Source organism: Leuresthes tenuis, unplaced genomic scaffold (genome assembly GCF_036924035.1).
Source record: "Leuresthes tenuis unplaced genomic scaffold, fLeuTen1.0.hap1 SCAF_3, whole genome shotgun sequence".
Classification (NCBI taxonomy): Eukaryota; Metazoa; Chordata; class Actinopteri; order Atheriniformes; family Atherinopsidae; genus Leuresthes; species Leuresthes tenuis.
Window position 1 is genome coordinate 28,664,247 of NW_027325357.1, and position 15,234 is coordinate 28,679,480.

Sequence of the window (15,234 nt, forward strand, 5' to 3'; positions counted from 1 at the left end):
CTATAATTAACCATAAGTGCAGTGTTCAAGCTCCCATAAAAACAAACTGCTCGGCTACTTTTGGAGTTAAAGGTGTGACATGAAACCTCCAAAGGAGCAGCCGACTATAATCCAGAACAGAGCCCTAACACTGAGTTTATCTAAGCACAAATAAGCCTGTGAGCACGGGGGAGTACTACTGCTCATCTGTAACCTGCGGTAAATGTATTCTCATTTCCTCTTTTTTAGATGTTGACTGAGAGAAATCCCTATTCACAAAGCATTAAGCTATGAACATCATGGCTGTCCACCATTTCCAGAAAGACTTGAACATTCTGATTTGTCCGACCACGCGTCACTTCTCCAATTCTCCTCATTAAAAAAAGCCCGGGTGCTCATATCATAGTTTTTATTCATTTTCTCTGCAGTCCTTAAACAATTGACTTGGCTCTGTTAAGATAACACGACTTTTCACATCTCTTTTTTTTTTCAAAATACTTCATAAAAAGCATGTTAATTGTGGGTCTAAATGATTCGAAATCGACATTTTTGTTTCATGTTACATACTAAAATCCTTTAAAAAGAAATGGCAGACCTACAACCGGTTTATACAACACATACAACAGTTATATGCATTATGTGATTGTAAATGGAGCGGAGATCCGAGCTTGGTGCAGACAGAGGGGGGGAAGAGGGCGGGATATCTCCCTGCGGGAGAAGGGCAGACGCAGAAATGTCATTCTTCCTCTTTTACATCTGTGCAGAGCCTGAACCTCGACGCAGCTGAAGACTGACAATTGTAGGGAATACTGAGTAAGTGACCTTTCAGATAATGCCCGGAAGGTCTTTATATTCGCAGTCATCAATGTCAGGAGGACTGCAACAAAAGATCCATCATCATCAATCATCGTTTCACGGGCCCGGCAGGAGCCTGAGAAACGAGTAAATTACGGCAAATGATGTAAACAATCCAATAAACTTCAAACTTAAAGGACTAATGTCGTCTAATATATCAACAATCTACCTTTGCGGAGGTTAACGCTGGTAGTTTTTTGGTGAAACAGTTTGAAAAGCTTACAATGAGGGATGTTTGTAATACAGTCGCGTGAGAAAGAAAGTTCACCATTTCAACCTGAGGTTTTATTTACAGGACCTGCAATCAAGTTAATGGTAGGTAAATACAACTTCAGACAAACGACAACATGACATGTCATTATTTAAGAAGATGAAGTCAAAAATCCACCCTTATAGCCATAGGAAACAAAAAGCTAAGCGGCAGCTGCTGCTAATCAAATACGCTCGATTCATTGATCATCATCCGGAGCGAAAGATTATTCACGAGTGGAAAACATTCCACACAGCTGGCAATCTGTGCAAAAAAACCCATCTCAGAGTCTACAGGCCTCAGTCAGCATGTTAAATGTTAAAGTTCATGACAGCACAGTTAGAAAAAGACTGAACATGTATGGTTTGCTTAGAAGGGCTGCAGGAGAAAGCCTCTTCTCTCTAAAAAGAACACGACAGCACAGCTTAGGTTTGTAAAGTTACATCTGAACAAACCAATAACGTTCTGGAACAATGTCCTTTGGACAAATGAGACCACAGTGCAGATGTTTGGTCATAATGCACAGCAGCACGTTTGACAGGATGTCAGCACAAACCCCTCACACCAACTGTGGAGCACGGTGGTGGAGGGTTGATGCTCAGCTCGAGTGATTGCTGCTAAAGGTGGTTCTCCAAGCTGCTGAAGCTTCTTAGAATCAAGAGGGTGTCTTCCTCTTCCCACAAGACAGTATTTTGACCACTCCATTTATATCTACAGTTAACATTACAAACACCTTTATAAACTTTGGTAACCTTCAGTCGGGAGTGCTGTTCTCCTCGGTGCTGTGTAGTTTTAGCCTGATAAACTAAATCAACTGGCAAACTTTTTCCAGCTTTGTGGGTTTTGTGCAGTCTGTGGCTAGTTTTTGTTGACATTTTATGTAAAAAAAAAAAAAGAAATAGGGTCTGGAATGTGATGTCCTTGAAGAACTTCTGAAACAACTGCATGCTGTTAAGTTTCCCAGAAGTCTTCAGGTGACCAAATAATGCAGCCTGCTCTGCGTGAGAAATACTGAAGTTAAAGCAAGTAAACAACAAGGCAAAGTCGAGCGACACCTTCTCCAAAGCGGTTTTAATGTTTGACTAAATCAGCCTCAGGCACAACTAGCTTAACTGAAGGCTCGTCTCACCAACTAACTTTAGAGCTGCGTCGGTACCGCTGAGCTGCTGCCGGCTGCAGCGGAACACCGACAGAGCCGGGACTCGTTCCCCATCAGGAGGAGCGATAACAATTCCATCTACTGCCCCTTTAGAGCGACTTACTTTTTCCGTTTCCGTCGCCCTTTTCCTCGGCGAAAGTCGCCTCCGTTTCTTCCTCCTCTCCTCCTTCGGAAAGCGAGATGCAGAGAAGGAGGAGGTGAGTTGGATCCGGGCGGAGGAAGATGGGAGACGAGGCGAGCCGAAACCTGCCGCTGCACCGCGAGCTCACAGCGCTTACCGAGCCTGATATATCGCCATTATGTGGGTCAGAGATGAAGTATTCATCTCCAGCTCCCACAAGTTCATATTTTTCTTTTTTTTTCCCCCCACTACGATGTTACATCCGGGTAGAGAGGGAGAGAGCCTGAGTGTTGTGATAACCTATATTTGGTGAAGAGGAGCCCACTGACACTATTTTAGGATTTGAAATGGAAGAGAGATCATGCTGATTATGAAATGAAACATATCTTTTCTGCTCGTATAGCCTGCTGTTATTTTATATAAGAGGCTGACCCACACACAAAAAGTTTGATTGTCTTCTTTGTAGTGTTCAATAAATTTTAAAGCAACATTTTGCTTTCCATTACAACTCATTGTCTAATCTGCCTATAAATATTCGTCAATAAATGTCAGGCAGTTTGACATCAAGCAGATCCACAGTTCCAATGATAATGATGATGGTTAACACAACTCAGCCTTATGTATATGGCACTGCACGGACAGATGTCAAATAAAAGACAATATAAGAATTAATAAAAGAACATGTAGATTCAACACCATTCTAAAAGAATGTGAGAAAAAAACTAATAAAATTAAAACCGAGTGAAAGCAAGAGTTAGAGATGTTCAGAGGGAACATGCAATAGAAGTTCTTCCAAAGTGGTACGTCTTAAAGTTTAAGTTTTGTCTTAAAAATGGAGAGTATGTCAGCATTTTGTTTGCCAACAGCTCTGCTCTCCATTAAATTTCTAGAAATTCTCAATACCACAAGCAGGCCAGCATTCTGGGAGGAAGAGCTCTTGTGGGGTGATTTGGAACATCAAAATCTTTCAGATAAGGCAGTGATATGCTATTAAAAGCTTCGTATGTCATCAGAGGGTTTTAAAATCTCTTGTAAATTTTACAGGGAGCAGGTGTAGAAGGACTAACGCACATGAAATAATCTTTGTTAGTGGCACCAGTCTGCAATCTGGTCGAAGTGTTTTGCTTCCGTTGAAAGGTTTTATGGAGTTTAATGGCTGTCCAGCTGGAATGGCTTTACAGTAGTCCAGTGTAGATGTGGTGAATGTGTGGAGCAGTTTTTCTACGTCACTTTCTAACAATATGCTGTGTATTTTCAGTATATTACACAAATGAAAAAAAAAAGCAGCTCAAGATGTTAATATTAGAACCAAAAGATAAATCCTTTTTAACAATGACTCCAAAGGTTCTTCACAGTAGAACTGGATGCCAAGGTGAAACCATCCAGAGTAACTAAGTGGATGACGAGAGAATAATCCATTTACTTTTAATTTAGGTAAATAAGAGCAAACTTTGGGTCTGCAGATGCTATATGAAAGCATTTGGATTGGTCCCATGTCGTGAGTTCAGGTCAGTTCATATAGTAGAAAAAACACTGTTTTCCACTTTTTGTATCATTAATGAAATGAGCAGATTGCACAATAAGAACATTCTGCAGATCACGACTTAAATATGTATTTTTTATTTGAATCATGCTTTGAACTTGTTGACTGTGATACACCATACCATGATACACTTTTCTGAACACGAAGTGACATCAAAGCAAAAGTACCTCTGGTCAGATTTTCTGTTACTGTGAGTGGCAAAGCAGAAACAGATGGCCTGATTTTCAAAAGTCAGTGCTATTTTACGATTTGACAATAACAGAAAAAAAAGACAAAACAAAGCTTTATAACACCCCCTTTTGGCAAAATATCACAGTTTGTAAGTGCCCACTAAAGTCAGAATATATTTTCTTTCATTCTCATTTGGGAAATTTTACCTTATTTTTCTGACTGAGGATTTGAAGTTCTCTGATAGTCTTGGGCTGTTATTCATGCACTGCTTTTCTTTTAGGTCTGTCCACAGGGTTTTTGTCATGTTTAAGTCATGTGTCTGTCAAGGACATAGAACCTACAACTTATACCCCTCAAGGAAGTTAATTTTGGATTTTAAGGAGTGTTCAGGATCATTACCATGCTCTCTTCTCACTGCCTCTGCCTTTTACACATTCCCAAAGTATGATGGACCAAACTTAACAATTTTGAAAATAATAACACAATATATACTTCAGTTAATTTGAATTGAAACAAACTTGTTTTCAAAATGCATCATGCTTGTTGAGATGCAAATTTTCAAACCTCTATTATTCATTTTGTGATGAAGAGGCAGGGAAGGTTTGCTCCTGATGACTCTTCCATGTTCTTGTCACATTTGTGCAGTAGTGACGGTAGAACACTCCACCACCACTCTAGAGTCTAATAAATCTTCCATGAACGATGTCTGCTGTCAAACAATCCTATGAGGAGTTCTCTTGCAGAACCTTCTGAGTCTGCCAGACCACAAATTGACCTTCACTGTTCTTGTTCTCTGTCATTTCTTTATCACTTAGCAAATTCGGGAGAATCTTTGCTATCTTCTTACAGTTTATCTGTGTGAAGCTAGGCTATGGTGGTGTTGGGACAAAGTCTGAGGAGTAAGAACTTGTAAAAAGTTTTGTAATTTTACTACGTGACCTTTCCTAATGATGACCGGATATAAACCACAGCTGAGGTTTCAGCTTGGGAAGAAACTAATTAAGATTTCAAACATGAGTCTGTCTGAAACCCAAGTGACCCAGTGAACACTAGATGCGATTTAACTGCTGCGTCTGGTTTTAGTCAGATAGCTGCATATATCTCCAGCTAAATTACAACCATTTTCAGCCCAAGCACTTTTGTCCCAATTAAATTGTTTATTTACAACAACGCAGCTCTAAATACATATGATGCACAACTGAAGTTTGTAAATCATGCTAAAATCCCACCAAATATCAAATGAGATTTAAATGTTGAGTTTTTTTTGAAAATTGGTTGATTTACTCACTTTTCAGTGTCAGTGTACTAAAAACACACACTCACTTTGTTCAGTTATGAGTTGAAAGAAAAAATAATATTGGTTAATATGAAGGTAAATTTTACAAACTCATATTTCACTGGTGGATAAGATGCGGTCTATACAAAGACATCATTTAGACACCATTCATGTTTCACAGAAGATTCAAGGATTCAAGGAAGGTTTATTGTCATACCAGCTCACATGTACATGTTTACGGTACAAAATTAGGTCTCAGGTCCCGGTTTACTAAGCCTAATAAATAAGTGTATAACACAAGAGAAAAAAAGAAAAAAAAATTATATAAATAAAGAGTTATACAGGCTGTGTGCTGCCAAACAGATGTTTCTGGGGCATCATTCAGGGCCCAGTTGAGTACCATATTTTGCGCACTATAAGGCTCACCTGATTATAAAGCGCACCCTCAATTATGGGATCCATTTCTGTACTTAACCCATACATAATGCACACCTGATTATAAGGCGTATGTATTACCTAATGTTCTCTGATTGGTTTATCGCTGCCAGCACACGTAGTGTATGTTTTACGTCCCTGTATCAGCGGGAAATGTTCCGACAGTCAAGGACAACATCGTCGGTCATTTTTACACTTGACTGACATTTTTACATTTTTAAACTGCACATCGGTCTGCATCACCCATCTCAGACTGAAGAACAGGCACTCACTGGGACATGGGCAAAAGCATTAATGATGACACGATTCAATCGCGAAGTACGAGCTCCATACAGTCTTCGCCCCATTCAGAGTGAATGGCTGGGATCCGCCTGACCCTGGATTCACACAAAAACGCAAAGCGAGCGACGGAAGTGGCCAGTTGTCATTGTTTTCCAATGTATAGAGCGAAGAGGCGCGGCAAAAGTGAACGTGGCGGTGAGCAGCGTGAAGGGAGAGCAGTGAGTGATGCGGAGGGGTCTTAATGCCCCGATGAATGCTCGGCGCTCCCCGCGGTAAATTCAAAATGGCGGTATCCGTGACAGATTTTGGAATCCAGTGCACACATAAGGCGCACCGGATTATGTGGCGCACGGCCGTTTTTTGTGAAGATTTAAGGCTTTTAGGTGCACCTTGTGGTGCAGAAACATGCGGTACATGAATGTGGAAAAACAGTAAAGATTTAGCATGATTTAGGAATGTCTCCAGAAATCGTAAATATGATCATGTGATGGTGCCTTGACTGACTGTGCGGCTCAGTGAGTTGTGAGATGTGCTCGCAAGGTGAAAGTTTTGAGTTAAACTTCTAAGTAAAGATTAGTTTATGGTGCCAGTCCTGGAGAAATCAGACTTAAATGCAAAAGATTAATCATCATTTTCAAATAAACCCAGACATCTACTAAACTTTAGCTTTTGTACCAAAATTAGTCAAGAGGACCGTGGACCATTTAGATGTCACTTGGATGACAACATGACCAAAAATGAATGATTGAAAATAAAAAGTGGAACCCCAGTGAGAGTCGCTTTGGGTGCCCTGATAGGTTAATAATCTTGCTCAGACTACTGAAAACTTCATACACTGTCGGGTAACAGAAATCTTGAGCAGAGTCCCAAACTCTTGCATGCCACAAATTGTCCAGCCGATACAAGCTAACTTGCTAGCAGCAATGCTAAGCTAAGGATCACGTGAAGACCAAATTATTTTACATATCACTTCTTGCTCAACATCTGCCTTGAAGCCTCTTGTGATATATTTAGTCAGAGCTTGAAAAATCTATTTCACAACCAGCTGTGTTTCTTTATGTTGCTGTATGAAATAGTTCTGACTGTAATTGAAGCGGTGTTGCTGTAGGGTTGTTAGAGGAGAACTTATCTTGATAGGAGTCAACCATTGTACATGCACCTTCCTGAAGTTAATATGATTAAAACTGTTTTTTTTTAGATGAGAGTAGATTAGATTAGGGCTAAATTGGTATTTAATTTGTATTAGTCAGTAATGTAGAAATATGTAGCCAAATTTAATTTCCATAGAGATTCACCGCTGTCTTACAGCTAACATATTTATAGAAATATTTATAGCTTTTTGCATGGAAAAAACACATTCTTCAGAGTCCAGTATCCACTAATATTAATGTACATCTGACACCTTTAACAAACCAAAAAGATTGAAAATTCCATCAGTATTATGTAGTTATTTTCTCTGAGAACACACTTCCTGTTGCTCAGCAGAGCAACATGGGGACCGTGTTGACACACTGCTGCGAGGCCAGCAATCAATAAGATTTTAGCATCTCTATACAAGACCTGATGTTACACTTTATAGAACAGAGCTGTCATTAATGTTCCTTTGCTGCTGTGATTCCTCAGAATATCTGTTGTGAAAAGTGTCTGTTTGCCTTTGCATGAACAACTGTGTCCCAGTATCCTGGTTGTATTCATATCTATGTCACAGAAGATATTTGGTTATTCATATCATTGTGTACTTTGTGCTCAGCAGTAGGAGAAGGATTGAACAATTTGCGAGCAGCTAGCCATTTTTATTTATATGACAATTAGTACCATCCCTAAATACAGGGTGACCTTACAGGGCCAGGCAGCATCAAGTGTATTGTTTAGTTTGATTAGTAGGGCTTAAAATCAGGTACTAGAGTGAAAGATAATCAAACGTACATCAGGGCATCTGAGATAGGTGACAAAAATCAACAACTCACCTTTCTCTCTGATTTGTCTCCATCTGACAGCTCTTTAAAGAAAACCATTCAGTTTGCATATGTTTTTTTGTTAAATACATTTTATTTCTTTTATAATGGCATTTTGTGAGAGGGACTATACAGACGGAGGCTGGAAGCACAGGAACAGAGAAATGAGGGAATGACATAAAAGACACCCACACTTTATCAAGAATGTGGTATGCATCGTGATGACAGGCCTCAGGAACATTCCTACCTCTTAAAAAGCTTCCAATGTTGCTCTGATGTGCTCATTCAGTTCCATTTTCCATGAACAGAAACACAAAACATTCAGCACACAATACCATTTTCCTAGAACAATGTGTTTTCTATTCCCTCTGAGTTAAAATAGCACATGCAGCATCATTTAACTCCTAAAATTCTTTTATTAGCTGTAATTTCGGAATATTGCAGTCTCAGTCTCAAAAATTATTTTCTTTATGGCAGTTTTCTTATCTGTTGGAAGGTGAAATTGGGGATATAAATGCACACAAGACAAAACGCTTTGAGTCTTATCTCAATTTTGATCAGATGTGGGAATATGTGTTCATGGACGATGAGAAACCTAATTATACACAACCCCATTTATGATTTTAAAGGTGAATCAAATGTGTTTAGTGCATCTTCACATAATTTACCAATGTAACTATAAAACCCCAAAGCCATGTCACCCAAGAAAACATTCAGTCTGACAAAATGCAAGAAAATGAATGGAGAAATTGTTTTTTTTTTATTGAAAGTAGCAAGTTTAAATGTTTTTTTTTTTTTAAAGGCAGGTACTCATGCTAAGATAAGGAGATTACAGCCTTTTGAATTGTCTGCAGTTGCGGGTTTGATCGGTGCTCTGGTGGCTAAAATGTACCTGCCCAGTATACCTCTACCAGCCAGAAAACAGGCGACAAGGGACGACAATCAGCCTTAGAGCCTCTATGTGAGCTGTTAGACATTTGTTCCTGCCGCATTCTCAGTGAAAATTAACGTGTACACCAAGGTCTTGAGTTCCAAATGATACCAAGCCGAGTTGGAGCTAATTAAAACCCTCAGCAAATGATTCCGAAGCAGACACAGGCGTTATTTGACATACATTAGGAGGTAAACAAAAAGGTGTGAGAATGGCTATGTTAGCTGGCTTTAAAAGGATATTTTTTTTCTGCTTTTTGAAGTAAGGCTGTGTGAAGAACTGAGTAACAGTTGTTTACTTTGTCACTAACTTTTTAGCTGAAGAGCTTGTGTGTTGGTCTGCATCGTTGCATCCACAATTTATCCTGCAGCTGATCAATTGAATTGGTCAGTATTTATGTCAGACATGCTTACTTTAGCAAAGATTTAAAACAGGGTAAATGCCTGTGATTTCCCAAGCTTTATTCATTTTTATTGTCTTGTTGTTGGTATTTTGTGATTAGACTGACAGCAGATCAGTGGCAGGATGCGTTGACAGCCACTGTGCTCGCAATGATGCATGGCAACACGAACCTTCTTCGGATGACCAAAATAGATTTGAGAAGAAAGAAGATTTGCTGCTATGCTCAGACACGGTCATACGTTCTGATCTTCTAGATATGTTACTGGGGCTCTTGGTTAAAAAGATCTCCATAAGAAATCCAAAGCAAATGCTTTGTGTTTACATGTCAACACTGGAATACCTCTGACAATAGGGAACAAGCATAGTTAAAGTTAATCAATTAGAGCACACTATAAAACTAAACATACTTTATTTACTAGTTAACACATGTAACTGTGGTATCCACTTCAAAGATTCAAACAGTAAATAATTTTGCCAAGGTATAAAGGCATGGACGAGCTCAAAACCTTTATCTCCTCCAGACTGGACTATTGTAATGCACTTCTCATCGGGATCCCTAGTAAGAGCCTTCAGAGGCTCCAACACATCCAAAACTCTGCAGCTAGGATCCTGATGAGAGTTCACAAATATGAGCACATCACCCCCATCCTCCACTTAGTCCACTGGCTTCCTGTCTCCACCAGGATTGAGTACAAAGTTTCCCTCCTCACACACCAATGCCTCTATGAACATGCCCCCACCCCCACCTCAAAGAACTCCTCCATCTACAAAAAAAACAACCCGTTTCTCTCGCGCATGGGAGATAGTGCTTTCTGTGCTGCTGACCCACACCTGTGGAATGCCCTCCCTGACACCCTGAGGACACCACAACCCACTGACTCTGTTAAAAGGGGCCTAAAGATATTTCTTTTTAGCAAAACATATGGTCCCCCCTCTTAGATGTCTGCTAAATTCTTTTTACTTTTATACTGAACTGCTTACTTGTTTTTATTTTCTTTTTTTTAAACTGTAGCCCTTTGAGATCTTGCGATGTAAAGGGCACTACAAATAAAACATATTATTATTATTATTATTATTATTACATTCACACTCAGTCCTATGGTCAATTTAGATCTCCTCTTAAGCTAACATGCCCTTTTGGATGTAGTAGGAAGCCAGAGTATTTGAAGGCTTGTTTTGCTCTGTTGGCTGTTGATGCAACTCCCGTTATGGAGTTGGGTATCAATGGACTTGTAAGGTCTACGCTCCGATATACAGACATATATGTCTGACATATGACAGCTGTCGTCAGTGCTAATGTTAATGGGGCGGCTGTAACTCAGGAGGAAGAGCAGTCGCCCACCAATCGGAAGGTCAGTGGTTCAACTCTGGCTTCCCCAGGCTACATGTTGAAGCGTCCTTGGGCAAGACACTGAACCCCATGTTGCCTCCCAGTGTATCACTGGGTTATGAATGTGTGTATGAATGATTAGAAAAAAAAAGCACATAGTTAAGAATCTTAAGACATGCTGTATGAATTTGTGTGAGTGGGGTGAATGCAGCATGTAGTGAAGCGCTTTGAGTGGTCAATTAGACTAGAAAAGCACTGTACAAGTCCATTTAATGTGTTCTCAAATCATACAAAGCCTCAAAATGAATTAATTTTCAACAACTGGCTGGAAAACTTTAGCACTCCAAAGTTACTCAAAGCAATTGTTACTAAGAAAAACACTTTTACTAAGGCAGCCTACTGTACTGATACTGTAAAACCTTCCTGAAATCAGAGGGCACCACCCATTTGCATGATCAACATTTCTTTTAAATGGTAAATGGACTGTACTTGTATAGCACTTTTCTAGTCTAACTGACCACTCAAAGCGCTTTAACACTACATGCCACATTCACCCATTGACTCACACTTATACATATAACTATGTGTGCTTTCTACTCATTCACACACATTCAAATACATTCATCAGTAGGCAAGGTGGGGTTCAGTGTCCTGTCAAAGGACACTTCATATGGCCGGGGAAGCTGGAGTCAAACCACAATTGGTGGGCGACTGCTCTTCCTCCTGAGCTACAGCTGCCCCATTGTTTTGATGATAACAGCTCTCTAAATGCAGATCTATCTGACACTGACAAGTGTGCAAGACACTATAAACAAGATATGCAGTACATCAGTCCAAACTAAGAATTATTAAAGTAATTTAGATATCAAGAAAATGTGTTTTGGTGAAACCATTGATTTATTGGAATAAATTACTAATAATTTTATAGTGTTTTTGTAATGTTAATACTATCTTTTAAAATCTTCAAAACAACATGATTTTAATATATGGCATATAGTGCTTTATAAAGAAGTGAATCTGCATTATAAATGTGTGAGGCTATATTGGTGAACCCAAGCAACAAAGATGATTGTAAAAGGCATCGAAACAAAAGTGTTCTGAATGTAGGTTTTGAGATTCTGTCAGCACCTGTGGGGAGGAGAAAAAAAATAGAAGAAAAAAAAAAACTATATCCTCTACTCCCCCCAACTCTGCTATTTTTCAAAAGCCAGGCACAGGGACTGTGGCCCAGAAACCCAGCACTGAAGATGGGTACCAATTTTCTGTCAGCACTGCTGTCCAACCTCTAGGGACCTAGCCTGATTACAGCACCATCATTTGCTTTCTTTTAGTTCTGGACACACACACACACACACACACACACACACACAGTTGTGCCACTGCTCTCTACGAGTGCATCTTTGCAGCTAATCAAGTATGCTTTTTCAACTGCATTATTATTTTCTGAGCGCCTTTTGTGTGGTCTCCTGTCACTGTGTTTTCTGGCTCTCTGAAGCCCTGTGAGAGACGGAGATGACTGATGGCCAGTCACATAATTGGCTTGTCCACGTCACTCCCCATCACTGATGTTTCCATTGGAGCAGAACACTGGTCTGGGGAAGAAGTCCAATGCAACATCTATAATTCAACTGAGACTCTGAGATTTTACTCGGCAAACTTGCAGCGTATGATACTTTGCTCATGTTTGAGGTTTTCCAGGAGCTGTAGGCTGTCTACAGGGTTTGCTCCAAATCAGGTCAACTGGAGAAATAAATGGTGGGTAGTGGTTGTGTGTGTGTGTGGAGGGGGATAATGTTGAAAAACATTACTCTCGAGGGATGATAGTCTCAGCTATTCACAATTTGATTAAAAGACAATTACTGATGCATCTTTTTTTTTCTATGCAGGACTTTTTTCCTTGCTATGTGACTACTTGGCACTTTAAAGGCAAACTATTTGCAATGATCCTCAATCAATTTACTTTCAATATATATATTAACAAAGTAAATAGAATAGATTCCAGACTGGACGTTGTACCTTGGCAGAAAATGTGCAACATAGTACACAAGCTCAGATTCCTAAGACTGAATATGGACGCAAATTCTTGACAACAGTTGCAGAGTTTGTAATTTGCTTCACCCTTTCCGAGTTGGAATGACCACTACGAGTGTCCAAATGAACAGTTTAGACGGAATGTTTGGTAACATAAAAAGGTTTCGGTCCCAAAGAAGACAACAGTGGTTCTTGATCATAGCAACATTCAGCCAATACTGAATGCTCTCTTGGAGGAAGGCACGCCATACAATACGTCATACAAAGCTCAAGCACTTCGACAACAGCATTCTTTGGACAAATGAAGCAAAGATTAACCTATACTGGAGAAGCCTTGGCCTTTTATACAAAATATACATTATCTCTTAAAGATGTGGAGGGAATGTGACAGCACTGACATGCATGGCTTCCAATTACCCAAGTAGTGTTTACTGACAATGTGACACGACAGAAACAGTTGCAGAGCTTTTTTTTTTGTGCAGAGACATTGTATTCTCTCAGTTCAGATTCAGATGCTGCAAACATGATTAGCTATCCCTTCATAGTATAGATGGATGACAGCCCAAAAGCGCTTCAATAGCAATGCAGAGCGTTTTGAATTTTTAGAAGTTGAACATTCTGCAGTGTTTGAATTAATCACCAGATTTAAACTCAGCTTTCATGCATTTCAGAGAAACACAACCTTTCTTTTTAACCAATTTGCTTTCACAAATAAACAAGTTTGTACTGTATCTCTCCTGTTAGTTCTCATCAGAACTCTGGCTGCAGCATTTTGGATCAGATGGAGGCTTTTTCAGATATTTTTTGGACAGCCCAATAATAAAGAATTACAGTAGTTCAGTCTTGAAGTAATACATACAAAGTTTTTTTTGCCCCACTCAGATATAGGACGTTCCTGATTTTAACAATATTACAAAGGTGAAAGAAGGCAGTCCTAGAAACCTGTTTTATATGTGCTTCAAAGGATAGATCCTGGTAAAAAATAACTCCAAGGTTCCTCACTGTTGTACTAGAAGCCAAGGAAATGGTAGATCCAGAGTAAGTATACAGCTAGACAATTTCTCACTGATGCGCTTGGGTATTAAGGCAACAATCTCAGTTTTGTCTGGAGCAGAAAATTCTGAGTCATCCAGGTCTTTATGTCTTTAAGACATGTTTGTAGTAAGCAAGTGATTTTATAGATAAGTATAGCTAAATGGAAATTTATGCCATACTGTCTGATAATGTTACATAATGGAAGCATGTATAATGTGAAAAGAATCGGTCCCAGCACAGAACCCTGTGGAACTCCTCATATATTTTTACATGAGTGCAAATGCCTATACAATGTTTGTAAATTTAATGAATAATTATTAAATACAGAGAGTTACTTAACAATGTATGAAAAATAATAATAATCTGTTGTAAAATGACATCACTGACAAAATAGAAACATTGCCTTGCAAGAGCAAGGCATTAAAATATGTTGAAAAGAACCATTTCCTAATTTAAGAATGTTTCAAACTGGATGTGGAAAGAAGGGACAGTCTTCGTAACTTGCAGAGCAGAGCACAGGTTGAGCACTACAGAGAAAAGAAAATGGTAGTAAATATTGTACACCAGGCTAGAGTTAAAGCCATGTTCTACAGTGTTGCAGAGTGCTAATGTGAGACTAAAAAGTCTTAACTTTTGACACATTTTATACATCAGATGGTACCACTGCTGAACAATCATGAGTCAGATGGGCCATTTTATTTGTACTTTCTTCAAACTTACATATTCAGCCTAAACATTTAAAAGTGCATTATAGCCATAGATATATTCACTATACAGTATAATTTTACCCCATGCATGAAAGTTCAACCATACTTAGCACCACAAGCATTAAAGATAAGAGGAGTAAGCCTTGCCCTGTGTGAACTCCACTCAATACATATTCTGCAGGGGGGAGGATACGAAGCAGGGAATCTTTCTTCATGCACAGACCAGTGTGAGCCCCAGGCAGAGCTTCACTTCTGGGGCCTTCTTGCTAACTGACTGACTTCATCCACTTTGATCATAGAAATGAGTGAAGGAAATTCAGGAAAGCTTGACTTCAATCATCCAGTACTGTACTGTTTGTGAAACGATTCAGTGTCGTGTAGCATTGTGTCCTGGTTGACTTTTGTATGGTAATTTGTTATGAGGATGGGCGGTGGGGATTCAAAGAAACCCTTTGAAGTTTTCCAGACGTGCACATGGATGCATAACAAGATTAGAATATACAGGAGTAATTGTCGAAGCCCAGGCAGAGATGAAACAATGAATAAATTCCACAGTCATGACCTTCAAGTCTGAGCCAAATAGCTTTTGTTCCAATCTGACTTATTGAAAGTAATTTGACACTTGAGATTTCTCTGTCTTTCCCTCTAAGGACTGAAAGACATGCAGTTAGCTGGGATCTGATGTTAACCATTACAGAACAAGCATATCTGTCTACTCATGTTTCAGATGTCAAGGGTGAAGATTTTAACTGCTTAAGCAGTTAAAACATTA

At 39.3% G+C, this 15,234-nt stretch overlaps 2 protein-coding genes across 3 annotated transcripts in view; one reads left to right on the forward strand and one right to left on the reverse strand.

Annotated features, from left to right (window-relative positions):
* klhdc8a (kelch domain containing 8A) overlaps positions 1 to 2,604 on the reverse strand; it is a 57,848-nt gene extending 55,244 nt beyond the window's left edge. For both annotated transcript variants that reach the window (XM_072382909.1, XM_072382910.1), the window contains exon 1: positions 2,347 to 2,604. The gene's annotated coding sequence lies outside the window, so the exon portion shown is untranslated. The remainder of the gene's footprint in view (positions 1 to 2,346) is intronic.
* LOC140303919 (EF-hand and coiled-coil domain-containing protein 1) overlaps positions 1 to 15,234 on the forward strand; it is a 169,377-nt gene that overhangs the window by 116,264 nt on the left and 37,879 nt on the right. The window lies entirely within an intron of this gene.